Source organism: Lygodium microphyllum, chromosome 26 (assembly GCF_053477565.2).
Source record: "Lygodium microphyllum isolate KBCC chromosome 26, Lygodium_microphyllum_v1.1.10, whole genome shotgun sequence".
NCBI lineage: Eukaryota > Viridiplantae > Streptophyta > Polypodiopsida > Schizaeales > Lygodiaceae > Lygodium > Lygodium microphyllum.
The window spans coordinates 122,822,542-122,849,534 of NC_141160.1; the positions used below are offsets into that span (position 1 = coordinate 122,822,542).

Here is a 26,993-nt window from a genome sequence, read left to right on the forward strand (position 1 = left end):
AAAGTTGGTTTATGGAGTTTGCTCACTGGTTTTTGAAGACTTGATGAAGGAGATGAATGTGTGGTCCTCCGCCTGTACAGCCTGGTCCTTCGCGATCTGAGAGTAGAAACATGGGTTCTTGATCGCCAGAAGTCTGCCTGTATCGACGGTTCATGACGAGATTGACTGTAGAGCGCGATCGTTCCTGGAGCTCGGCCTTCCCTCGAGATGGGTAGCAATTGGAAGCTCTTGATCTCAGCTCCGCTCTGATACCACTGGTGCGCAGATCGGTCGCAGTATGCTCACGTAGTGAATCCCGGAAGGTCCCCAAGAACAATGAACTCTACCTTTTTGTACAAAAAACAATGTAAAAGCATGAACGACAAGAAGCAAGAGACCAATTGGGTTCAATCTCCCCCCATGCCTTGTGTGAGCGCTTCACAAAGCATGTATTTTATGTATATTTCCATCTTCATGCTCAATAATAGCCCAATTTACAAAAATATGACAAGCTTTTAGCTTTTGAGTTTGCTTTCTACAAAAATAGGAAATAAAGCTAATGGACGGTCCCCATAGAGTCCGGCACGCCCAACACAATGTCCCAAATAGAAATAACATATCCGTGTGCATAGGCGCATACAAAATAATAATCAATAATCAATGCCTTAATAGACATAACAAAATATAGGCGTGTCGCCTATCAAAATATAATCCATAAGTCGAATGCTCGCTAGACTCCAGTGCTTTCCTCCGCCACTGTTGCTATCTCTACACATCAACTGAAGCATTCACAATCGTTAGTAAAATAATACAAATAAACCGACAAAAGTGAATACCTAGCAGTCTTCAGCTACATAAATAAATCAACTGGTTAGAAATAAATCCTAACCTTAATTTATTACGAGTGCGCACTCTAAACTCATAAACGTTTATTAATTTAATATGCATTTTGCGGAATCACCCGCTATGGAATCACCCATGTACACACTAAATTAATGAAACACCCGAAAAGGACAGGCGTCCCCATCAACTTCTCGCACAAAGAATCCTCTTTGTGTATGAGCCCCGGTCATCTAAGTTTACGGAATCCACCATAAAACCTCACGGAATCCACCGTGGAATATGCCTCCTGGCATCACGTATTGCTATCGTCGCTGCACGATACTAACATTATCATGGACATTGTGGTGGAAACTGGGCTGTAGTTGTACTTTCCATGCTGCTAACCTTCGTCTGGTCCATGATTGGCAGATGCAGCTTTGTTGATTGTGCCATTCCTCTGCTGGATGTTGCGGTCCTGCAAGGCCCGATTGTTGGCACACAATGCTACGTGTTTGGGCATCATTGAGGGAATGGTAGCAGGCATGGAGATTCTACAACAAAACTGCTACTTGACGCACTAAGTGATGGGTAGGGAAGCATGTGAGATTGGTGGAGGAAAGATACTAGCAGTACTAGACAGATGCCACTCGGCTATCAGAGTAGCAACAACAACTTGGGAATAAGTAGCTCGATGCATTTACCATCTTCTTCTGCAACTCCTCAAGTGTAATCGTATCGAGCATTGGTTCTTGATCTTCCCACCATCTCTACAAGCATAGCTTCAATCCTTTCCTGATGTTGAGCACAGGCATTCCCTTTCATTTGTAGATTCATTGACCAAATAATTCCTTCAAAAGCACCACAAGATCTCTAGAACTTTGTCTTCTTTATCTTCTTATCAGATCTGCTTTGCCTTGCACTCTTGAGATAGTCGTTGATTCTCTATCATGAAAATGATGAAGCATGAGCTTGAAATCCTCAAACCTTGTCATGGCCATGGCTTCAAAACCCCTCTTCCTTGCAAGCTCCATAGCCACCTCTTTTTCCGGCCAGTGCACCAAATGAAGAGCACCCTGCCACGACACCATGAGAACCACAAACCGGCCAAGAGAGGCTACAAGCACACTTGCTGGCCATGAAAACCTACAAGAAAACTCTCCTTCAAACCAAGAATCCATGCTCTCCAAACACACAAGAGAGAGGCACACAAGAAATTAGGAAATTCTTCCATCCTCACCCTCTTCCTCTTCCTCACTCTCTATGAGATCTTGCAAAGGAGCACAAGAGAGAAAGAAACAAGAATGAGAAAGATGAGAGTTGTGCCAAAATGGGAGAGCAAGAAATGAGGCGTGAGAGGAGAAGATAAAGGAAGAGAGAGGGTGTAACCACCTCAACCTCCCACCTCCTCAGATCACTCAACAAATCTCCTCCTTTTCCTTTCTTGATATTATAAGAATTGAAATGCATACATCTTGGCTAAGGTCTAAAGACCCTTCAATTTTTGGAATGAGACAAAAGGTGTTTGACCTTCCCTTTTCCTTTCAACATTTTTTTAATGTGAGCCTTTTGGACTACACATTTTACACTGCTTCATATTTGATTTTTTTACAAGAGAGTACAAAAGCAAAGTGTAAATTTGCAAAGGATGTTTCCATGTTGAGCACATTTTGGTGCCTTTATTTGCACATATTTTCTGGTTATCAAATAGATTTGTCAATACCATAAATAATTTGGAACTTGAAGTTTCTAAGTTCTATTTAGGTACAAAATAGCAAATAGAGGAATATCAAGAACTTGAAGTTTCTAGGTTAACTTCACGGAACTTTCAATGGAGGAAATTTTTACTAGCATCAAGATATGCCTAACAATTTCAATTAAAGAGTATTTAAATTGTAGTGGTATTGGCATTAGTGTGTCTATCAAAATTTTAATGAAGAAATATCATTGCATGTATGGAGGTCTATATGTTGATTTCTCTCACGCATATGCCAAAAATTGTAATCTTTTTTTGCCTCATCTTCTATTGTGGCAACAACATATTCCTCCACAAAAGTTTATTTGAATACACTAAAACTTACAGTAATAACAATTTTTATTGATACACACATCTCATAATCCACTACTTTAACATTTCTTACCATGCACCCAAGTTACCCATTTTTCATTTTAGAGACTAGAGACTTTCTTTATTAAGATTATATAGCATGCATTTATACAATCTTTAATAGGGATGAGTGACATACTAATGGAAAATTTGGATGGTTTGAAAAAAAAAGTTATAGTTCATTTTAAAATTTTAAAATTCTGGTCTAAGAGAGAGAGACAGAGAGAGAGAGAGAGAGAGCGACAGAGACAGAGACAGGGAGAGAGAAGAAAGGAAGGGTAGCAAGAGAAGAGAGGAGGAGGGTGTAGAGAGAGGGATGAAAGATAGGGGAAGAGTAGAGAGAGAGAGAGAGAGAGAGAGAGAGAGAGAGATGAAATGTAGAGGAAGGGTAGAGAGAGATAGGGAAAGAGAGGGAGAGGGAGAGAGGAAAAATGGAAGAGAGGATAAGTAGAGAGAGAGAGAGAGGGGAGACATGGAAGATAGAGAAAGGGTAAAGAGAGAAGATAAGGAGAAGTGTAAAAAGATAGAGAAAGTAGGGAGAGGAGAGGGTAGCAGGTGTAGAGAGAGAGAGAGAGAGAGATGGAAGAGAGGAAGGCTAGATAGAGAAGAGAGAGAGAGGAGAGGGTGGCAAGAGAGGGAGAGAGAGAGAGAGTGAGGCAAAGAGAGGGAGACAATCGGAGGGAGATAGATAAAGAGAGTGACACACACACATAGGAAGAGATATATTGAAAGGGAGGATGAGAGATGTTAAATCAACATGGGCTTAGTATCACAAGTTGACGTATATAAACTTGTGTACATGCGAACTCAAAACAATATATATAAGCCACAATATGTATTTTGTGGAGTCGAATGTAATTTTGGCTTATATATATTGTTTTATTATCATTGTTATATATTTTCTTCTTTTAAGGGGTAAATTTAAAAAAAAAAGGTTTTAAGATTCCTTTTCAATCAAGCGCCTTCTCCAGCGAGGACGATGTGGTTATCAGTGTGCTGTGGATGAGCAGCTTGTAGCAGTCTTGGGTGAAGCACAACGCATTACGGCCGCATTCGGCAGCGTAGGCAAGGCGTTCAGGAGGACGAGCACGCTCTTGATTGCCGAGACGCTATACTTTAGCGGCAGCTATGAATTGACCATCCGACCGGCGAGGTTAATCGGAGATCCCACCAGCCTTTCAGGGCATCAGACTCGGCGACTGTATTAACACGGGTTGGGGGGTGCAGTCTGGAATCTTGCCCAGCTGCTGCTGCGGCACGAGTCCACTAGACTGCTCGTGGAAGGTTCAGGTGCTACGCTCTCAGGCGAGGTATTAATGCCGAAGTATGATGCGCTGCGTTCACGGAACCTGGAGGATCTGACCTTGGTCAATGCGAAGCTGGTCGACATATTTTGTGAATCGAAAGCTCCTGCAGAGCAAGGCTTGATTGCGAGGGATTTGAAGCAGCTCAATTTGACAGACTGCGGGCTGTTCGGAGCCGGCTTCATCATCCAGGGAATGCCTAGCCTGGAGACATTGAAGGTGCGGTACCGAGTCCAGATGGAGGTGGGTAGCGAGGAATGTGCGCATTTCGTGATCGGCAATACACTACTACCAGAGGTTGTGAAGGTGCAAAACGTGCCAAGATTAAAGTGTATAAGCGTGCGTTACGTACTGCGGCTGGAGCTCCTCTCGGATTGTCCGCTTCTCCAAGAGCTGTCAGTGATGCCCCTAGGCATACCCATTATTGGCGCTGCCGCAACTCGATCAAATGGTGGCTCTGAGCTGTGCCCTACGGCCCTTCTCCCGGGGCTTGTCAACCTTACACTCCTCGACGAAGATCTTCCAGATAAACGACGCCTCTTCCCAGAATGTACCTTGCCCGCCTTTACCAACTGCCTCCTCGGCCTCACCTCCAACCTCAAGTCATTACGCCTCCACATCCGCTGCTCCCATGCATCCGTCTCTATCCTTACCCACCTCTTCCAATGCCTCCGCGACAACGGCTTCCCCTGCATAAGCACTCTCTTCTTAGACGGGAACGTGCCACGACCTCGTCCACGGCCTGACAACCCTCCCCATGGGATGATGGGATCTCTTCTTCGCGAGCATGCCACTTACATGAATGGACGGCGGCGTGCATTAAGACCCCTCTCAAGCATCATACTCCAGCTCCACCACGTGTCCGCTTCTGCCATTGTTGCTGTAGCAAACCTGCTACAATATCCCACCAACCAGCTCGTCCTGACAGGTAGGGCCGCTCGCATGTTCCGCTACCCCATCCAACAGATGATGTTTGCATACATGGGTGACGCTTCGGCGGAGTTTGCCATTGGGCTGCTCAAACTGCAAAACTCATATCCACAAGTACACTTTGCTTTTGATCAGTAAAGTGCAAAGAGGCCGATATACTGGACGGTTACTACTTGTCTGACGAAAATATTTGGCACAGGACATTGATCAACTAGCTGTTATGGCACTGGCTGCCATTATACCTTGTGGACAACGATGTTGGCGGACATCTGTTCAATTTTGCCAATGCCGTCTGGGAATTTATTTGTCAGGACCAATGAACATTGACCATCTTCCTCACATCTCCTGTTCATCCTTGTATGCATGTCTGTATTTGATTTATATCAAAGGCAAGTAAAAGCGAACCTGTCGTTCGGAGTAAAGGCTAGCACAATGCTTACCTTAATCATCAATCCGATCTTAAGCGCCCCGTTTCTAGGACCACCAGCCATTGGAATCCACCATGCGTTTTATGCCTATTCGTTTGTCGCTCTATCGCTGGTTCGGCATTCCTTTTTGTGCCTATTCGGTACCTTCAAGAAGTAGACTACCCGTGTCGAAACTGTCTGGAATTGTACTATAAAATAATGGAATGTCATGTAAGCTTCACACGGTCCATATGGGTACCAGTCGACTGCCAAATATATATATATATATGTCTCTTTCTCTCTCCTGGCGTCACTAGTTGTAAACGTCTTTGTGGATCGGTCATGATCTCTGATTTGTGAAGCTTTGACGCCGCCGAAGCTTTCTGCAAGTTGTTGCAGTCGCAAGATAATAGGATAGCAAAGCTGATCGGCAACCAGCTCGATCAAAAGGCATAAATATCTCTGTTGCAAAGCTTTTCGGATCTGCCTGCCCAAAGAAAGAGAGGCCCGTCCATGATATACGCCAGTGATAGAAGAAAGAGAGAGAAACGATCAACCTTAGTAATTGGACGACGTACGCGTTGGTTTTTCAGACTAAAATTAAGGAGAGAGAGACGCAACGGTTGGCGTCATCTAGGTCGCTTTTTAACTTTTCTTTTCAATGAATAGGAATCGCAAAGCGACGCATTTTTCCTCCTGGCTGTTGTCATTTGCAATGTTGTTTCTATGTGCTCTACAATTGTGTCCATAAGTTACTTGTATCTTACGCTTTATATTTTGCTCGAATTTAATGCTATGCTTCATGCATTTGAGATTGATGCTTTGGAAATGGTTAAATGGTCCATGAGAGAGCGCAGCAATCCAAGTTATCATTGCTTATGTCATTGACGCTTGTGTTATGGCTTATATCTATGCTACCTTAGAAGATTCCCTTATAACCTATCTAGGATATAGTCTTATTGGTTTGTCTTGTATAGCAACGAAGACTATAAAATACACTATATTAGGGAATTTGAAAATTCTCATATAGTGTGGGAATTCCCAATATAGTTAATATTTGACCACATGATCAAATTTTGTCCCTTTACTTGAAAGTATAATCTACCCTAACTACTATATATATTGTCTTTCCAAGTCCCACTTTGAAGTATGGGTTCAGATTTAACCACATGGTTAAATCTTTACCCCTTATTTGAAAGTGGGACTTGGAAGATTCCTAGTTGAGCCAACATTTTGTTTTAATTGGTCTTTCTCTTGAATCAAAGATTTTACATGGGTTTCAATTTATATGTTTAGTAACTTTATTAGAATAGGTGCTTTCAATTTTGAGATACCAGAAAAAGGAAAAGACTTATACAAAAGAAATACACAACATGTATAGTCTTAAGCGCTTAGAGCTCCTCCCTCCACCCGATTATCAAATTGTCACATGCAAGAACAAGGTATCTCATATCCCAAAGTCTTGTAGGCATAGTGACCAAATCTATTATCCATTTATATTGATGAGATAAAAAATAGATTGGTTGCAACCCATCTCGATGCTTTACAACTAAGTATAGTTAATAGGTATTACATGATTCCACAAAGTGTGCAATATCCTTATACATTCCTTGCCACCAATATCTTTCCTCGATCTTTTGAAATGTAGCCCAAACATCTCTATGGATAGCCCATAGACTCTTATCAAACTCTTGCATTACTTGCAAGTAGCTTTATCACCAATTACTCATAGTGGAGTCTCTTTCTTGTTCTTTATATACTTCCAAAGATATTCATCTTTTTCAGGAAGAACCCATGTGCCTTACTTTTAAGCCATTTGTACTCCTCTTTTCACCATTCATCTTTCTTGGACAGCTTGCTACCCTATTTTTATCCATTCACATGCATATAAGTCATCCAAAAATACCTCCATGGCTGAAACATAACACCTAGAGTGTTTTCTTCTTGGTGTCTGCTTTGTCAAACCACTCAACTACAATCATAACCTCTCAAACAGAAAGAAAATAGAAGCCAAACAAATCCATTTGAACCAAACATACATATAACAGAGCCAATCAAATTATCATAACTCAACTAAAAACTATCAGGAGCTTCTCAAATATATTCAATCCATTCCAATATACTTCAAAATACTTACAAAATATCCAAAAAACAATGAATCCACTACAAAATCAAATAAAAACCAGCTTAAAATCCAATAAAAAATAGCTAAAAATATAGGCATTTCAGCACTCAAACATGTCTCCACACTTAGCTAAGGGAGCCCCCTCGCCACCTTGACAAAAAATAATAAAAGCTCTAAAATAACCATCATTAATCACCAACTCTAGTTCAAATCCCCAACCAATAACTTGCATCTAGCAGACAAAGCTAATGTAAGAAAAGCACCTTTTAGTCATGAACTTTTCCTAAAAGATAAAATCATGACAAACTTGTAAAGGATATAATAGCTTTCTTTTGTCCATTGCAATTTGTCAAAGGAGACAATCAACAAGGAATCACCATCTCGATTAGCTTCATTAAGTCACAACCCCTTCGTACATAACTCACATACCACATAAACACTAAACATACAACAATCACCTAAATGGCACCTCCAAAAACATAATATATCATTATAGCTCAACAAAAATACATCAAGGATTAATGGAGTGTATCACACTTAAAAGCTTGATATTTTCTATATATGACTATGGAAAGAGATTCATCCATAAATGTATTGGGAGGATTTTGAAAGAGCTGCAAACAACACATTCTCTCCATAAGTACAATATATATGCTCAGGAGACAAAGAGCATGGAAATACAATATGTCCAACTGATGGGGATTAATATCCATATTAGCATTAAGGAACAATTTAGGAATTGGTTTTCGATTATTGTGAGAATGATGATGCATGTACTAAGTACCAAGTAAAACGAGTAGTCAATCTAGCTGAAGGATCAATAAATTGATCATATATTTGGGGGAACTGCCAAAAACTCAAATAAGCCCAGATAGGAGTCTTCCATTCCTCTAGAATGATAGGCCAATTAATTTGGGGATCCATCAATGAATCTTTTAGACTCCATCCTCTGCATCAAGATATTTGCAAATTAAAACCTAAGTGGCTACTAACCAACTGAGGTGGATCAAGATTGAAAGATGTGAAAGAAGGAAGAGAACAAGTATTAAAGGATGAAGTGATGGATATGCAAAATCAAAAAAAAGAACAAAGGCATAAAGATGGAGATTTAGGAAATTTAACAAAATTTGATAAGAAAGGAGTTAGGAAGTATGCTAGAAAAGGGAAAAGGAGTGTAGTAGATAATAGAGGACAAGAAAAATGAGAAGAATGTAAAAAAACATGATAGATAATTAATGAGAAATGAGTAAAAATTGAAATTTGTGGATTCAATGGAGGTTGAAAAAGAAAGAGGAGGAATAATATACAGAGTCGATTAAAGTATGGACCAATAAAAATCAAAACTATGGGCCATCTATTGATAATAAATAAGTGAAGGTACTAATGGACCTAAAATAGATCAATGATTGTAAGCTTCAAAGAAGGATGTACAAAAGGAGATTGTGTAGAACTATGGGCTGAAAGATCCTCCCCCAGTTGGTAATCATTTTGTATACGTGCAAAGGCTTTTAATTGTCTAGGATTCAAGACAACAAAATGTATCATTGGATGCCAAGAAACTTCGTGGTAGTCAATCACTCTAGATGAATAATCTTAGAAAATCTCATCTATCCATATCTCCAGATGTTGAACATAAAGGACAACTTTCAAAATAAATTTCCCTATATACGAAGACAAATCCTCATTCTTCCAAATCACAAGATTGCCTCAAACATACATGTAAGCCATCACCATGGTGTTAGTTATAACATAGGCTTCAAATACCATCCTAACCACTTCCACAAGGAGATCGAGGACCATGTACTTATGATCCATCCTAGAAAATACAAATCCATAGTAGAAAACTTCATATCAAAGGCTGAAATTTGTTATTGATAATGTAGAAAAAAGGAGTGATCTGGTAGGATATATTCCAGAAATTTCTTAAAATAGGTCCACAAAAGGTCCATTCGAGGTTGTAACCTCTTCACCTTAGCTTGAAATATTGGACATAGCATCACACTACATTGAAGAGCAGCCAAGTTTGTATCTCTCAAAGAAACCACTAGGGGTATACTAGGACTTGATAGAATAGAGCATAACTGATCCAAATGTTCTTTCAACTCCTTGATCTGAGTATTTGGACTATCAATTGTTATGTTTGTTGATTGTGACTTTAGTGTCTCTGCTACAATTAAAGCTTGAAACTCGTGGTTTTCATTAGAAACACAATCTTCATCCTTAGTACTAGTACCTACCTAAGTTTTTTCTTCTGTTACTTGGGCTTGCAAAGAGGATAGCACCAATTTTTAGGCTTCTAGCAATTTAGTTTGTTGCTCCATTTGTTTAAATAGATCAAATATGGTTTCTTTAATAGAGGTAAGCTTTGTAGTGGCCTTCTATAACTCCTCCTTAGATTAATACATCTCCTCATAAAAAGAAGAATCTAATTACTAAATACAAGTAGTTAATTGATATCTCTATGGAGCTTCGAATACCCTTACATAAGAAAGAAATGATATCTCCCACTACCAGGCGATGTAGAGAAGGAACTAATATTTCTATAGTACTATCTCTATGTGTCCTAAATAAACAAGAGGGAGATAAAGCTCAAGTACAAGAAGCAAATCTTACTTAATGAGTTGCTCATGAGTACAATTGGTACACTCTCTTTACATTTGAGAGTGACCTCCAAGCTAGTTATATAGCCTCACTGTGGGCTAGGGTGAAGGTTTTCCTTTCCCTTTAACTCATTCACACCTTACCTTCCCTCACCCTTGCTTCATCAAAGTTCCTATACTAGACTTCTAAAACACTCCCTCAATGCCAAGGTGACTTTGGATTACATAGCATGGAAATGGTTCCCTCCCACCCCTCAATGAATCACTAGGATGCCTTTATAAAATAGGCTATAAGGATGTTTATGGGAAAATGGTACAATAGGGACTCTAAAACTTGGTCATTAGGTGCTGTGGAGATATAGTTGGATTCCAATTCTTTGGAAACTTCACGAGAGTTGGGACATTTACTAGTGATATGTCATGTTTGTTTACATTTATTGCACTTCATCTTGTTGGGAGATTTTCTCTAGAAGTTGCTTAAATATGTCATTTTTTATTACAAAAGGAACGTTTAGTAGTCACAACATGGACTAAGACTTGGTTTTGTGAGGTAGATGTTGGGTTTGTGATGTGTTTTCTTTGATTTCTTTTCGTCTCATCCAAACAATACTGAATGAGAGCTTCAAGCATATGATTTGTGACAATTGTTAGGGTAGTGACAAGAGCTGAAAAGATCTTTCCTACGGCTTTCAAAAGTATTCCGATGGCATCTTCTTTAGAATCGGAGCTTAAAATGAAGCTAATTGAGCCATCAAACCCTTGATGTGAGAATTGAACTTTTCCAAGTATTCTCCTTGCTTGTATTCCAAGATAAAGAACTTTATTTTGAGAAAGATTTTGGAATTCTTCCCTCTTGCACCATACAATTTCTCAAGCCCATCCCATTTCTCTTTTGCAATTGCAAGCTGGTCAACATGGTGATTTAAGGATCCATCTAGGTGAAACATTATTATTGATTCGGCTCTTTCTTAATCTTCAACATCTACGGTAATGGATCAATGGACTTTGTCCCTTTGATGAATGGATAGTAACCTCTCTCCATCATTTTATATTTTAAGACTTGCCATGGGTGGAAGTCTCACCCATCAAACTTACAAATTTCAGACTTCACATTAACATAGGCCATAATAGGAAGGTTTATCCAGTACACAATGGAAATGTCTATTCCTTTACAAGGATGGCACTACAAGTGGAAGCAATAATAGATTAGAGGAAGAGAAGAAAATGCTTTATGTGTTTATACTTGACACATTGCTTTACAAGGGTCAAGAAGCTTAAGGTAAAAAATAATTTCCTTAAGACTAAGATCTAGCATAGAACTTCCACATACTAATTGAAAACAAGATCATGATTGAGAAATATAGCATGTGTGCTTACAAGCACTCATCTCATACTATATGCCAGCTATTTGATGAACTTAATAATATCCACCAAGTGTGTTCAATCCTAAGATGGAGCTTCTAGATCTGCTATGAGTCAAGAGAAGGTGAATTAGTGATGAAAATCATTGTTATAGTTGAACTAATGATTGGATTTAGGAAAATTCTAAAGCTTGCAATGAAGCTTTCATAGCTGGCAAGACCTATAGTTAGGGTTTGGCTCAATGTGAGCAATAGGGATGGAATTTCCAAATACCCTCTGAGGTGAACACATCCCACTTGGGGGGGCTATGAATACCTTATGGTGGCTTGGATGATTGTGCGCCCGTGCAGCCCACTGAACCTCACTAATCTCCATGCTATTAAGACTATGCATATTTTTGCATTTATTACAATGTTGACCTCTATTGTGGAAGATGTCAAGCTTTATCATGATGTGCTACCGCACACTAAGTAGGAGAAAATATCTTCAAAAGAAAGTAAGTAGAAATATTGCCTCTTTTTCTCTCCCCAGACCCTCCACTCATTGGTGGTCAAGGTTGGCTATGGTGGAGAAGAAGGTAAACTGAGAAGAATGAGGTCCTCTTGTATAGTTAGGTCAAGATGGAGTTGAATAGAGCTTGTTCGCTCAGAGATGGCTCTGATACCATATTGAAAAAGCAATGTCAGAGATAAAGGATGTGTGCACGAGAGGGAGAGAGAGCTCAATTACAAAAAGAAAATCTTGCTTAATGACTTACTCACAAGTACAAATAGTATAGTGTCTCTATCTTTGAGAGTGACCTCCACATTGTTTATAGCCTCACTATGGGTTAGGATTAGGGTTTCCCCCGCCCTTTAGCTCATTCACATCTTATCTTTCCTCATGCACCCTTGCTTACTGGAAATTCCTATTCTACACTTCTAAGAGTCGGGATTGACATTCAAGAAACATTGAGAGCTGGATTTTAGGACCCAATTTGGACCCGTTCTTGAAGCGTTGCAGCTCCATCCTCTGCATCAAGATATTTGCAAATTAAAACCTAAGTGGCTACTAACCAACTGAGGTGGATCAAGATTGAAAGATGTGAAAGAAGGAAGAGAACAAGTATTAAAGGATGAAGTGATGGATATGCAAAATCAAAAAAAAGAACAAAGGCATAAAGATGGAGATTTAGGAAATATAACAAAATTTGATAAGAAAGGAGTTAGGAAGTATGCTAGAAAAGGGAAAAGGAGTGTAGTAGATAATAGAGGACAAGAAGAATGAGAAGAATGTAAAAAAACATGATAGATAATTAATGAGAAATGAGTAAAAATTGAAATTTGTGGATTCAATGGAGGTTGAAAAAGAAAGAGGAGGAATAATATACAGAGTCGATTAAAGTATGGACCAATAAAAATCAAAACTATGGGCCATCTATTGATAATAAATAAGTGAAGGTACTAATGGACCTAAAATAGATCAATGATTGTAAGCTTCAAAGAAGGATGTACAAAAGGAGATTGTGTAGAACTATGGGCTAAAAGATCCTCCCCCAGTTGGTAATCATTTTGCATACGTGCAAAGGCTTTTAATTGTCTAGGATTCAAGACAACAAAATGTATCATTGGATGCCAAGAAACTTCGGGGTAGTCAATCACTCTAGATGAATAATCTTAGAAAATCTCATCTATCCATATCTCCAGATGTTGAACATAAAGGACAACTTTCAAAATAAATTTCCCTATATACGAAGACAAATCCTCATTCTTCCAAATCACAAGATTGCCTCAAACATACATGTAAGCCATCACCATGGTGTTAGTTATAACATAGGCTTCAAATACCATCCTAGCCACTTCCACAAGGAGATCGAGGACCATGTACTTATGATCCATCCTAGAAAATACAAATCCATAGTAGAAAACTTCATATCAAAGGCTGAAATTTGTTATTGATAATGTAGAAAAAAGGAGTGATCTGGTAGGATATATTCCAGAAATTTCTTAAAATAGGTCCACAAAAGGTCCATTCGAGGTTGTAACCTCTTCACCTTAGCTTGAAATATTGGACATAGCATCACACTACATTGAAGAGCAGCCAAGTTTGTATCTCTCAAAGAAACCACTAGGGGTATACTAGGACTTGATAGAATAGAGCATAACTGATCCAAATGTTCTTTCAACTCCTTGATCTGAGTATTTGGACTATCAATTGTTATGTTTGTTGATTGTGACTCTAGTGTCTCTGCTACAATTAAAGCTTGAAACTCGTGGTTTTCATTAGAAACACAATCTTCATCCTTAGTACTAGTACCTACCTAAGTTTTTTCTTCTGTTACTTGGGCTTGCAAAGAGGATAGCACCAATTTTTAGGCTTCTAGCAATTTAGTTTGTTGCTCCATTTGTTTAAATAGATCAAATATGGTTTCTTTAATAGAGGTAAGCTTTGTAGTGGCCTTCTATAACTCCTCCTTAGATTAATACATCTCCTCATAAAAAGAAGAATCTAATTACTAAATACAAGTAGTTAATTGATATCTCTATGGAGCTTCGAATACCCTTACATAAGAAAGAAATGATATCTCCCACTACCAGGCGATGTAGAGAAGGAACTAATATTTCTATAGTACTATCTCTATGTGTCCTAAATAAACAAGAGGGAGATAAAGCTCAAGTACAAGAAGCAAATCTTACTTAATGAGTTGCTCATGAGTACAATTGGTACACTCTCTTTACATTTGAGAGTGACCTCCAAGCTAGTTATATAGCCTCACTGTGGGCTAGGGTGAAGGTTTTCCTTTCCCTTTAACTCATTCACACCTTACCTTCCCTCACCCTTGCTTCATCAAAGTTCCTATACTAGACTTCTAAAACACTCCCTCAATGCCAAGGTGACTTTGGATTACATAGCATGGAAATGGTTCCCTCCCACCCCTCAATGAATCACTAGGATGCCTTTATAAAATAGGCTATAAGGATGTTTATGGGAAAATGGTACAATAGGGACTCTAAAACTTGGTCATTAGGTGCTGTGGAGATATAGTTGGATTCCAATTCTTTGGAAACTTCACGAGAGTTGGGACATTTACTAGTGATATGTCATGTTTGTTTACATTTATTGCACTTCATCTTGTTGGGAGATTTTCTCTAGAAGTTGCTTAAATATGTCATTTTTTATTACAAAAGGAACGTTTAGTAGTCACAACATGGACTAAGACTTGGTTTTGTGAGGTAGATGTTGGGTTTGTGATGTGTTTTCTTTGATTTCTTTTCGTCTCATCCAAACAATACTGAATGAGAGCTTCAAGCATATGATTTGTGACAATTGTTAGGGTAGTGACAAGAGCTGAAAAGATCTTTCCTACGGCTTTCAAAAGTATTCCGATGGCATCTTCTTTAGAATCGGAGCTTAAAATGAAGCTAATTGAGCCATCAAACCCTTGATGTGAGAATTGAACTTTTCCAAGTATTCTCCTTGCTTGTATTCCAAGATAAAGAACTTTATTTTGAGAAAGATTTTGGAATTCTTCCCTCTTGCACCATACAATTTCTCAAGCCCATCCCATTTCTCTTTTGCAATTGCAAGCTGGTCAACATGGTGATTTAAGGATCCATCTAGGTGAAACATTATTATTGATTCGGCTCTTTCTTAATCTTCAACATCTACGGTAATGGATCAATGGACTTTGTCCCTTTGATGAATGGATAGTAACCTCTCTCCATCATTTTATATTTTAAGACTTGCCATGGGTGGAAGTCTCACCCATCAAACTTACAAATTTCAGACTTCACATTAACATAGGCCATAATAGGAAGGTTTATCCAGTACACAATGGAAATGTCTATTCCTTTACAAGGATGGCACTACAAGTGGAAGCAATAATAGATTAGAGGAAGAGAAGAAAATGCTTTATGTGTTTATACTTGACACATTGCTTTACAAGGGTCAAGAAGCTTAAGGTAAAAAATAATTTCCTTAAGACTAAGATCTAGCATAGAACTTCCACATACTAATTGAAAACAAGATCATGATTGAGAAATATAGCATGTGTGCTTACAAGCACTCATCTCATACTATATGCCAGCTATTTGATGAACTTAATAATATCCACCAAGTGTGTTCAATCCTAAGATGGAGCTTCTAGATCTGCTATGAGTCAAGAGAAGGTGAATTAGTGATGAAAATCATTGTTATAGTTGAACTAATGATTGGATTTAGGAAAATTCTAAAGCTTGCAATGAAGCTTTCATAGCTGGCAAGACCTATAGTTAGGGTTTGGCTCAATGTGAGCAATAGGGATGGAATTTCCAAATACCCTCTGAGGTGAACACATCCCACTTGGGGGGGCTATGAATACCTTATGGTGGCTTGGATGATTGTGCGCCCGTGCAGCCCACTGAACCTCACTAATCTCCATGCTATTAAGACTATGCATATTTTTGCATTTATTACAATGTTGACCTCTATTGTGGAAGATGTCAAGCTTTATCATGATGTGCTACCGCACACTAAGTAGGAGAAAATATCTTCAAAAGAAAGTAAGTAGAAATATTGCCTCTTTTTCTCTCCCCAGACCCTCCACTCATTGGTGGTCAAGGTTGGCTATGGTGGAGAAGAAGGTAAACTGAGAAGAATGAGGTCCTCTTGTATAGTTAGGTCAAGATGGAGTTGAATAGAGCTTGTTCGCTCAGAGATGGCTCTGATACCATATTGAAAAAGCAATGTCAGAGATAAAGGATGTGTGCACGAGAGGGAGAGAGAGCTCAATTACAAAAAGAAAATCTTGCTTAATGACTTACTCACAAGTACAAATAGTATAGTGTCTCTATCTTTGAGAGTGACCTCCACATTGTTTATAGCCTCACTATGGGTTAGGATTAGGGTTTCCCCCGCCCTTTAGCTCATTCACATCTTATCTTTCCTCATGCACCCTTGCTTACTGGAAATTCCTATTCTACACTTCTAAGAGTCGGGATTGACATTCAAGAAACATTGAGAGCTGGATTTTAGGACCCAATTTGGACCCGTTCTTGAAGCGTTGCAGCTCCATCCTCTGCATCAAGATATTTGCAAATTAAAACCTAAGTGGCTACTAACCAACTGAGGTGGATCAAGATTGAAAGATGTGAAAGAAGGAAGAGAACAAGTATTAAAGGATGAAGTGATGGATATGCAAAATCAAAAAAAAGAACAAAGGCATAAAGATGGAGATTTAGGAAATATAACAAAATTTGATAAGAAAGGAGTTAGGAAGTATGCTAGAAAAGGGAAAAGGAGTGTAGTAGATAATAGAGGACAAGAAGAATGAGAAGAATGTAAAAAAACATGATAGATAATTAATGAGAAATGAGTAAAAATTGAAATTTGTGGATTCAATGGAGGTTGAAAAAGAAAGAGGAGGAATAATATACAGAGTCGATTAAAGTATGGACCAATAAAAATCAAAACTATGGGCCATCTATTGATAATAAATAAGTGAAGGTACTAATGGACCTAAAATAGATCAATGATTGTAAGCTTCAAAGAAGGATGTACAAAAGGAGATTGTGTAGAACTATGGGCTAAAAGATCCTCCCCCAGTTGGTAATCATTTTGCATACGTGCAAAGGCTTTTAATTGTCTAGGATTCAAGACAACAAAATGTATCATTGGATGCCAAGAAACTTCGGGGTAGTCAATCACTCTAGATGAATAATCTTAGAAAATCTCATCTATCCATATCTCCAGATGTTGAACATAAAGGACAACTTTCAAAATAAATTTCCCTATATACGAAGACAAATCCTCATTCTTCCAAATCACAAGATTGCCTCAAACATACATGTAAGCCATCACCATGGTGTTAGTTATAACATAGGCTTCAAATACCATCCTAGCCACTTCCACAAGGAGATCGAGGACCATGTACTTATGATCCATCCTAGAAAATACAAATCCATAGTAGAAAACTTCATATCAAAGGCTGAAATTTGTTATTGATAATGTAGAAAAAAGGAGTGATCTGGTAGGATATATTCCAGAAATTTCTTAAAATAGGTCCACAAAAGGTCCATTCGAGGTTGTAACCTCTTCACCTTAGCTTGAAATATTGGACATAGCATCACACTACATTGAAGAGCAGCCAAGTTTGTATCTCTCAAAGAAACCACTAGGGGTATACTAGGACTTGATAGAATAGAGCATAACTGATCCAAATGTTCTTTCAACTCCTTGATCTGAGTATTTGGACTATCAATTGTTATGTTTGTTGATTGTGACTCTAGTGTCTCTGCTACAATTAAAGCTTGAAACTCGTGGTTTTCATTAGAAACACAATCTTCATCCTTAGTACTAGTACCTACCTAAGTTTTTTCTTCTGTTACTTGGGCTTGCAAAGAGGATAGCACCAATTTTTAGGCTTCTAGCAATTTAGTTTGTTGCTCCATTTGTTTAAATAGATCAAATATGGTTTCTTTAATAGAGGTAAGCTTTGTAGTGGCCTTCTATAACTCCTCCTTAGATTAATACATCTCCTCATAAAAAGAAGAATCTAATTACTAAATACAAGTAGTTAATTGATATCTCTATGGAGCTTCGAATACCCTTACATAAGAAAGAAATGATATCTCCCACTACCAGGCGATGTAGAGAAGGAACTAATATTTCTATAGTACTATCTCTATGTGTCCTAAATAAACAAGAGGGAGATAAAGCTCAAGTACAAGAAGCAAATCTTACTTAATGAGTTGCTCATGAGTACAATTGGTACACTCTCTTTACATTTGAGAGTGACCTCCAAGCTAGTTATATAGCCTCACTGTGGGCTAGGGTGAAGGTTTTCCTTTCCCTTTAACTCATTCACACCTTACCTTCCCTCACCCTTGCTTCATCAAAGTTCCTATACTAGACTTCTAAAACACTCCCTCAATGCCAAGGTGACTTTGGATTACATAGCATGGAAATGGTTCCCTCCCACCCCTCAATGAATCACTAGGATGCCTTTATAAAATAGGCTATAAGGATGTTTATGGGAAAATGGTACAATAGGGACTCTAAAACTTGGTCATTAGGTGCTGTGGAGATATAGTTGGATTCCAATTCTTTGGAAACTTCACGAGAGTTGGGACATTTACTAGTGATATGTCATGTTTGTTTACATTTATTGCACTTCATCTTGTTGGGAGATTTTCTCTAGAAGTTGCTTAAATATGTCATTTTTTATTACAAAAGGAACGTTTAGTAGTCACAACATGGACTAAGACTTGGTTTTGTGAGGTAGATGTTGGGTTTGTGATGTGTTTTCTTTGATTTCTTTTCGTCTCATCCAAACAATACTGAATGAGAGCTTCAAGCATATGATTTGTGACAATTGTTAGGGTAGTGACAAGAGCTGAAAAGATCTTTCCTACGGCTTTCAAAAGTATTCCGATGGCATCTTCTTTAGAATCGGAGCTTAAAATGAAGCTAATTGAGCCATCAAACCCTTGATGTGAGAATTGAACTTTTCCAAGTATTCTCCTTGCTTGTATTCCAAGATAAAGAACTTTATTTTGAGAAAGATTTTGGAATTCTTCCCTCTTGCACCATACAATTTCTCAAGCCCATCCCATTTCTCTTTTGCAATTGCAAGCTGGTCAACATGGTGATTTAAGGATCCATCTAGGTGAAACATTATTATTGATTCGGCTCTTTCTTAATCTTCAACATCTACGGTAATGGATCAATGGACTTTGTCCCTTTGATGAATGGATAGTAACCTCTCTCCATCATTTTATATTTTAAGACTTGCCATGGGTGGAAGTCTCACCCATCAAACTTACAAATTTCAGACTTCACATTAACATAGGCCATAATAGGAAGGTTTATCCAGTACACAATGGAAATGTCTATTCCTTTACAAGGATGGCACTACAAGTGGAAGCAATAATAGATTAGAGGAAGAGAAGAAAATGCTTTATGTGTTTATACTTGACACATTGCTTTACAAGGGTCAAGAAGCTTAAGGTAAAAAATAATTTCCTTAAGACTAAGATCTAGCATAGAACTTCCACATACTAATTGAAAACAAGATCATGATTGAGAAATATAGCATGTGTGCTTACAAGCACTCATCTCATACTATATGCCAGCTATTTGATGAACTTAATAATATCCACCAAGTGTGTTCAATCCTAAGATGGAGCTTCTAGATCTGCTATGAGTCAAGAGAAGGTGAATTAGTGATGAAAATCATTGTTATAGTTGAACTAATGATTGGATTTAGGAAAATTCTAAAGCTTGCAATGAAGCTTTCATAGCTGGCAAGACCTATAGTTAGGGTTTGGCTCAATGTGAGCAATAGGGATGGAATTTCCAAATACCCTCTGAGGTGAACACATCCCACTTGGGGGGGCTATGAATACCTTATGGTGGCTTGGATGATTGTGCGCCCGTGCAGCCCACTGAACCTCACTAATCTCCATGCTATTAAGACTATGCATATTTTTGCATTTATTACAATGTTGACCTCTATTGTGGAAGATGTCAAGCTTTATCATGATGTGCTACCGCACACTAAGTAGGAGAAAATATCTTCAAAAGAAAGTAAGTAGAAATATTGCCTCTTTTTCTCTCCCCAGACCCTCCACTCATTGGTGGTCAAGGTTGGCTATGGTGGAGAAGAAGGTAAACTGAGAAGAATGAGGTCCTCTTGTATAGTTAGGTCAAGATGGAGTTGAATAGAGCTTGTTCGCTCAGAGATGGCTCTGATACCATATTGAAAAAGCAATGTCAGAGATAAAGGATGTGTGCACGAGAGGGAGAGAGAGCTCAATTACAAAAAGAAAATCTTGCTTAATGACTTACTCACAAGTACAAATAGTATAGTGTCTCTATCTTTGAGAGTGACCTCCACATTGTTTATAGCCTCACTATGGGTTAGGATTAGGGTTTCCCCCGCCCTTTAGCTCATTCACATCTTATCTTTCCTCATGCACCCTTGCTTACTGGAAATTCCTATTCTACACTTCTAAGAGTCGGGATTGACATTCAAGAAACATTGAGAGCTGGATTTTAGGACCCAATTTGGACCCGTTCTTGAAGCGTTGCAGCTCCATCCTCTGCATCAAGATATTTGCAAATTAAAACCTAAGTGGCTACTAACCAACTGAGGTGGATCAAGATTGAAAGATGTGAAAGAAGGAAGAGAACAAGTATTAAAGGATGAAGTGATGGATATGCAAAATCAAAAAAAAGAACAAAGGCATAAAGATGGAGATTTAGGAAATATAACAAAATTTGATAAGAAAGGAGTTAGGAAGTATGCTAGAAAAGGGAAAAGGAGTGTAGTAGATAATAGAGGACAAGAAGAATGAGAAGAATGTAAAAAAACATGATAGATAATTAATGAGAAATGAGTAAAAATTGAAATTTGTGGATTCAATGGAGGTTGAAAAAGAAAGAGGAGGAATAATATACAGAGTCGATTAAAGTATGGACCAATAAAAATCAAAACTATGGGCCATCTATTGATAATAAATAAGTGAAGGTACTAATGGACCTAAAATAGATCAATGATTGTAAGCTTCAAAGAAGGATGTACAAAAGGAGATTGTGTAGAACTATGGGCTAAAAGATCCTCCCCCAGTTGGTAATCATTTTGCATACGTGCAAAGGCTTTTAATTGTCTAGGATTCAAGACAACAAAATGTATCATTGGATGCCAAGAAACTTCGGGGTAGTCAATCACTCTAGATGAATAATCTTAGAAAATCTCATCTATCCATATCTCCAGATGTTGAACATAAAGGACAACTTTCAAAATAAATTTCCCTATATACGAAGACAAATCCTCATTCTTCCAAATCACAAGATTGCCTCAAACATACATGTAAGCCATCACCATGGTGTTAGTTATAACATAGGCTTCAAATACCATCCTAGCCACTTCCACAAGGAGATCGAGGACCATGTACTTATGATCCATCCTAGAAAATACAAATCCATAGTAGAAAACTTCATATCAAAGGCTGAAATTTGTTATTGATAATGTAGAAAAAAGGAGTGATCTGGTAGGATATATTCCAGAAATTTCTTAAAATAGGTCCACAAAAGGTCCATTCGAGGTTGTAACCTCTTCACCTTAGCTTGAAATATTGGACATAGCATCACACTACATTGAAGAGCAGCCAAGTTTGTATCTCTCAAAGAAACCACTAGGGGTATACTAGGACTTGATAGAATAGAGCATAACTGATCCAAATGTTCTTTCAACTCCTTGATCTGAGTATTTGGACTATCAATTGTTATGTTTGTTGATTGTGACTCTAGTGTCTCTGCTACAATTAAAGCTTGAAACTCGTGGTTTTCATTAGAAACACAATCTTCATCCTTAGTACTAGTACCTATCTAAGTTTTTTCTTGTGTTACTTGGGCTTGCAAAGAGGATAGCACCAATTTTTAGGCTTCTAGCAATTTAGTTTGTTGCTCCATTTGTTTAAATAGATCAAATATGGTTTCTTTAATAGAGGTAAGCTTTGTAGTGGCCTTCTATAACTCCTCCTTAGATTAATACATCTCCTCATAAAAAGAAGAATCTAATTACTAAATACAAGTAGTTAATTGATATCTCTATGGAGCTTCGAATACCCTTACATAAGAAAGAAATGATATCTCCCACTACCAGGCGATGTAGAGAAGGAACTAATATTTCTATAGTACTATCTCTATGTGTCCTAAATAAACAAGAGGGAGATAAAGCTCAAGTACAAGAAGCAAATCTTACTTAATGAGTTGCTCATGAGTACAATTGGTACACTCTCTTTACATTTGAGAGTGACCTCCAAGCTAGTTATATAGCCTCACTGTGGGCTAGGGTGAAGGTTTTCCTTTCCCTTTAACTCATTCACACCTTACCTTCCCTCACCCTTGCTTCATCAAAGTTCCTATACTAGACTTCTAAAACACTCCCTCAATGCCAAGGTGACTTTGGATTACATAGCATGGAAATGGTTCCCTCCCACCCCTCAATGAATCACTAGGATGCCTTTATAAAATAGGCTATAAGGATGTTTATGGGAAAATGGTACAATAGGGACTCTAAAACTTGGTCATTAGGTGCTGTGGAGATATAGTTGGATTCCAATTCTTTGGAAACTTCACGAGAGTTGGGACATTTACTAGTGATATGTCATGTTTGTTTACATTTATTGCACTTCATCTTGTTGGGAGATTTTCTCCAGAAGTTGCTTTAATATGTCATTTTTTATTACAAAAGGAACGTTTAGTAGTCACAACATGGACTAAGACTTGGTTTTGTGAGGTAGATGTTGGGTTTGTGATGTTTTTCTTTGATTTCTTTTCGTCTCATCCAAACAATACTGAATGAGAGCTTCAAGCATATGATTTGTGACAATTGTTAGGGTAGTGACAAGAGCTGAAAAGATCTTTCCTACGGCTTTCAAAAGTATTCCGATGGCATCTTCTTTAGAATCGGAGCTTAAAATGAAGCTAATTGAGCCATCAAACCCTTGATGTGAGAATTGAACTTTTCCAAGTATTCTCCTTGCTTGTATTCCAAGATAAAGAACTTTATTTTGAGAAAGATTTTGGAATTCTTCCCTCTTCCACCATACAATTTCTCAAGCCCATCCCATTTCTCTTTTGCAATTGCAAGCTGGTCAACATGGTGATTTAAGGATCCATCTAGGTGAAACATTATTATTGATTCGGCTCTTTCTTAATCTTCAACATCTACGGTAATGGATCAATGGACTTTGTCCCTTTGATGAATGGATAGTAACCTCTCTCCATCATTTTATATTTTAAGACTTGCCATGGGTGGAAGTCTCACCCATCAAACGTACAAATTTCAGACTTCACATTAACATAGGCCATAATAGGAAGGTTTACCAAGTACACAATGGAAATGTCTATTCCTTTACAAGGATGGCACTACAAGTGGAAGCAATAATAGATTAGAGGAAGAGAAGAAAATGCTTTATGTGTTTATACTTGACACATCGCCTTACAAGGGTCAAGAAGCTTAAGGTAAAAAATAATTTCCTTAAGACTAAGATCTAGCAAAGAACTTCCACATACTAATTGAGAACAAGATCATGATTGAGAAATATAGCATGTGTGCTTACAAGCACTCATCTCATACTATATGCCAGCTATTTGATGAACTTAATAATATCCACCAAGTGTGTTCAATCCTAAGATGGAGCTTCTAGATCTGCTATGAGTCAAGAGAAGGTGAATTAGTGATGAAAATCATTGTTATAGTTGAACTAATGATTGGATTTAGGAAAATTCTAAAGCTTGCAATGAAGCTTTCATAGCTGGCAAGACCTATAGTTAGGGTTTGGCTCAATGTGAGCAATAGGGATGGAATTTCCAAATACCCTCTGAGGTGAAGACATCCCACTTGGGGGGGCTATAAATACCTTATGGTGGCTTGGATGATTGTGCGCTCGTGCAGCCCAGTGAACCTCACTAATCTCCATGCTATTAAAACTATGCATATTTTTGCATTTATTACAATGTTGACCTCTATTGTGGAAGATGTCAAGCTTTATCATGATGTGCTACCGCACGCTAAGTAGGAGAAAATATCTTCAAAAGAAAGTAAGTAGAAATATTGCCTCTTTTTCTCTCCCCAGTCCCTCCACTCATTGGTGGTCAAGGTTGGCTATGGTGGAGAAGAAGGTAAACTGAGAAGAATGAGGTCCTCTTGTATAGTTAGGTCAAGATGGAGTTGAATAGAGCTTGTTCGCTCAGAGATGGCTCTGATACCATATTGAAAAAGCAATGTCAGAGATAAAGGATGTGTGCACGAGAGGGAGAGAGAGCTCAATTACAAAAAGAAAATCTTGCTTAATGACTTACTCACAAGTACAAATAGTATAGTGTCTCTATCTTTGAGAGTGACCTCCACATTGTTTATAGCCTCACTATGGGTTAGGATTAGGGTTTCCCCTGCCCTTTAGGTCATTCAGATCTTATCTTTCCACATGCACCCTTGCTTACTGGAAATTCCTATTCTACACTTCTAAGAGTCGGGATTGACATTCAAGAAACATTGAGAGCTGGATTTTAGGACCCGATTTGGACCCGTTCTTGAAGCGTTGCAGCTCGTTTTGGAGCCGAAAAGTGCTCGAGAGATGTTAAAGAGCCAATTTTCATGAAAAATCAAACGGTGGTTGGCAGATGGCCAAGCTAGAGTTTTCCTGGATGCATTCCGACATTAGGGATCCAACACAAGTCTTGGTTCGTCAATCGGAGGTCGTTTGGCCCTCCATTTAATCCTCGCAAGGTTCAGAGTTATAAAGCAGCTACCACATCGGGAAGCTGTAAAGTGCGTGGCAGAGGCCAAGTTGATGGAGTTCGACGCCACGAAGCTGCTTGTCCAATCGGATTGCGAATCGGAGTTCGTTTTGGGCCTTCAAAATTGAAAAATCCACTTGTGGGACAGTGTGAACACAAAAAGATGAACCTGTTATTTTAATGGTTTAAACCTTAGGCTTAATAAAATTCTTGAAACTAATGCAAAAATTGTCGAACAAAGGAAAGCGTCAATGCGCCTCCTCATTTTTGCTCGTTGCCTCTCCGATTCAAACCCGTTTGGAGAGAGAGAGGGAGATTCTCAATCAGGGCACGAAGAGGAACAAGATGGCTACAAGCTTGCCTGCTTTAATGGAGGATTTAAAAATCTCAATTTTTATTCTTTCTCTCTCCTCCCTCTCTCTTCTGCAAGGGGCAATTCCTGCATGTGAAGAAGAATGAAGCCGAGTTGGTGAATGCTCGTACGGCATGGTACCGGATTGCTTCCAAACTGAAGGTGGGCTGAAGATAGCAATGGCAGGAGGGCTCAGCATCAAACGGGCCTTGATTGGCAAACCCATAACAAGTTTCAAAACCCAAAATAATGAAAAAAACACGGTAATGACATTTTTATAAAGAAAATGGCTCTCTTTTCACATTTGATGAGGTTAGCAATGTTCATATGGGTTGAAAATTGATAGACATATTATTTGTTGTTGGTTTTAGTCTTTCATAATAAAAATCTTTGAAAATATACACTTAAAGTGTGGAAAATAAATGGGAAAAACCCAAAAAGCATGGTTTTTAGAGTAAAAATAGGGTTTTTGGGCTTAAAATCGGAAAAGCATGAAACAAAACACCAATAAAATCTATATGGTTGTTGCTTAAGGACTCAAGAGCCACATTTTTGAAATAATTCTAATTTTCTTCCATTTTTATTGATAATAAATAAGGAAAAATGGAGAAAAATGCTCTTTAAAAGGGAAAAAAATAGGGAACGGACGAGGAAGATTATGGAAAATTATGGATGTGTCTATGAGTGTATAATGAGAACGAAGCATGACGTATTGTCTCAGGTTATCCCCATTTATATGTTTTTGTGAGTATTTATTGCTTATTTCATGAGAAATACACATAAAATCACCCCTTTACCTATTCAACGAGGCAAAACCTTAAACGGTAGGGGAGGAGGGAAGTTTGAGCATTGAAATATGTTATAAAATCTGATGTATTTGCTGCATTATTCATATAGGATGATGTTAATTTAAAAAAAGGGAAGTACAGCACGAGTGTAAGGCTCGGTGTCTTCTCTCATCTCAGCAATTATGCGTTAGTGTATGGAAGCATGAAAAGAATGGATTTGCACAATGCACAAGGCTATTTATCAATTGCTTCAGCACTTAATCATATACACATTTGCATCAAGCATCGTTAAATGGTATCAATTACAAGCTCCTGGATGCATAGCACTTGTTTTTTCTAGGACTTGACCCACGTAGAGAGAGTGAGCAACCTGGCTGTAGGTCTAGACGGTGGGTAAAAGGGGAAGGATAAGCGAGGATAAGTGCATTCTTGGAACGTTAAATATATCGGCACTAAGAGGGGAGTTTGTTTTGAATGTGTCTTTATGTGGAAGCAGTGCATTGAGGGGCCAATTCCCAAGATGAAGGACAACTGCAGTAGGGCCATCGTAATCAGCCAGTGGGGTGCCCTTGTGTCTATGATATGTGGCATTTAATGCCGATATACATATAATCTCGCTCTGAGGAGACAGGGAAAGGGAACATCCATTGGATTACAGACTATAAATGCGTAGTGATTAGTGTTTAGGATAGTGTATCCCTCGACAGATGCTCCTGGCCCGCGAGGCCGTGTGGTGTGGTGGGGTTGTCTGTTGAGGGCATGAGGTCCGGCTAGTACCTTAGCTAGTGCCGGCCCATTTTAGGTCACATCAAACATTAATCATAGCAGTTTTAGGCATGAGCTTTAAACACTTTCTTTGAATCACCGAGAGGAGGAGAATCATTATCTTCAAGAGTGGGTCCAGGATCATCTAAGGGAGGAGTAACCATTGGAAGGTTTTTTGAAGGTGATGAA

General features: G+C 38.4%; 1 long non-coding RNA gene across 1 annotated transcript; it reads right to left on the bottom strand.

Moving 5' to 3' along the window:
- Window positions 1-4,075: 4,075 nt before the first annotated feature.
- LOC148013763 (uncharacterized) lies at window positions 4,076-6,103 on the bottom strand. The gene is made up of 3 exons (XR_015688865.1): window positions 5,580-6,103; window positions 5,382-5,506; window positions 4,076-5,232 (listed from the first exon to the last, which is right to left on the bottom strand). It is a non-coding gene; the product is annotated as an uncharacterized LOC148013763 (long non-coding RNA).
- Between the last annotated feature and the right edge of the window lie 20,890 nt (window positions 6,104-26,993).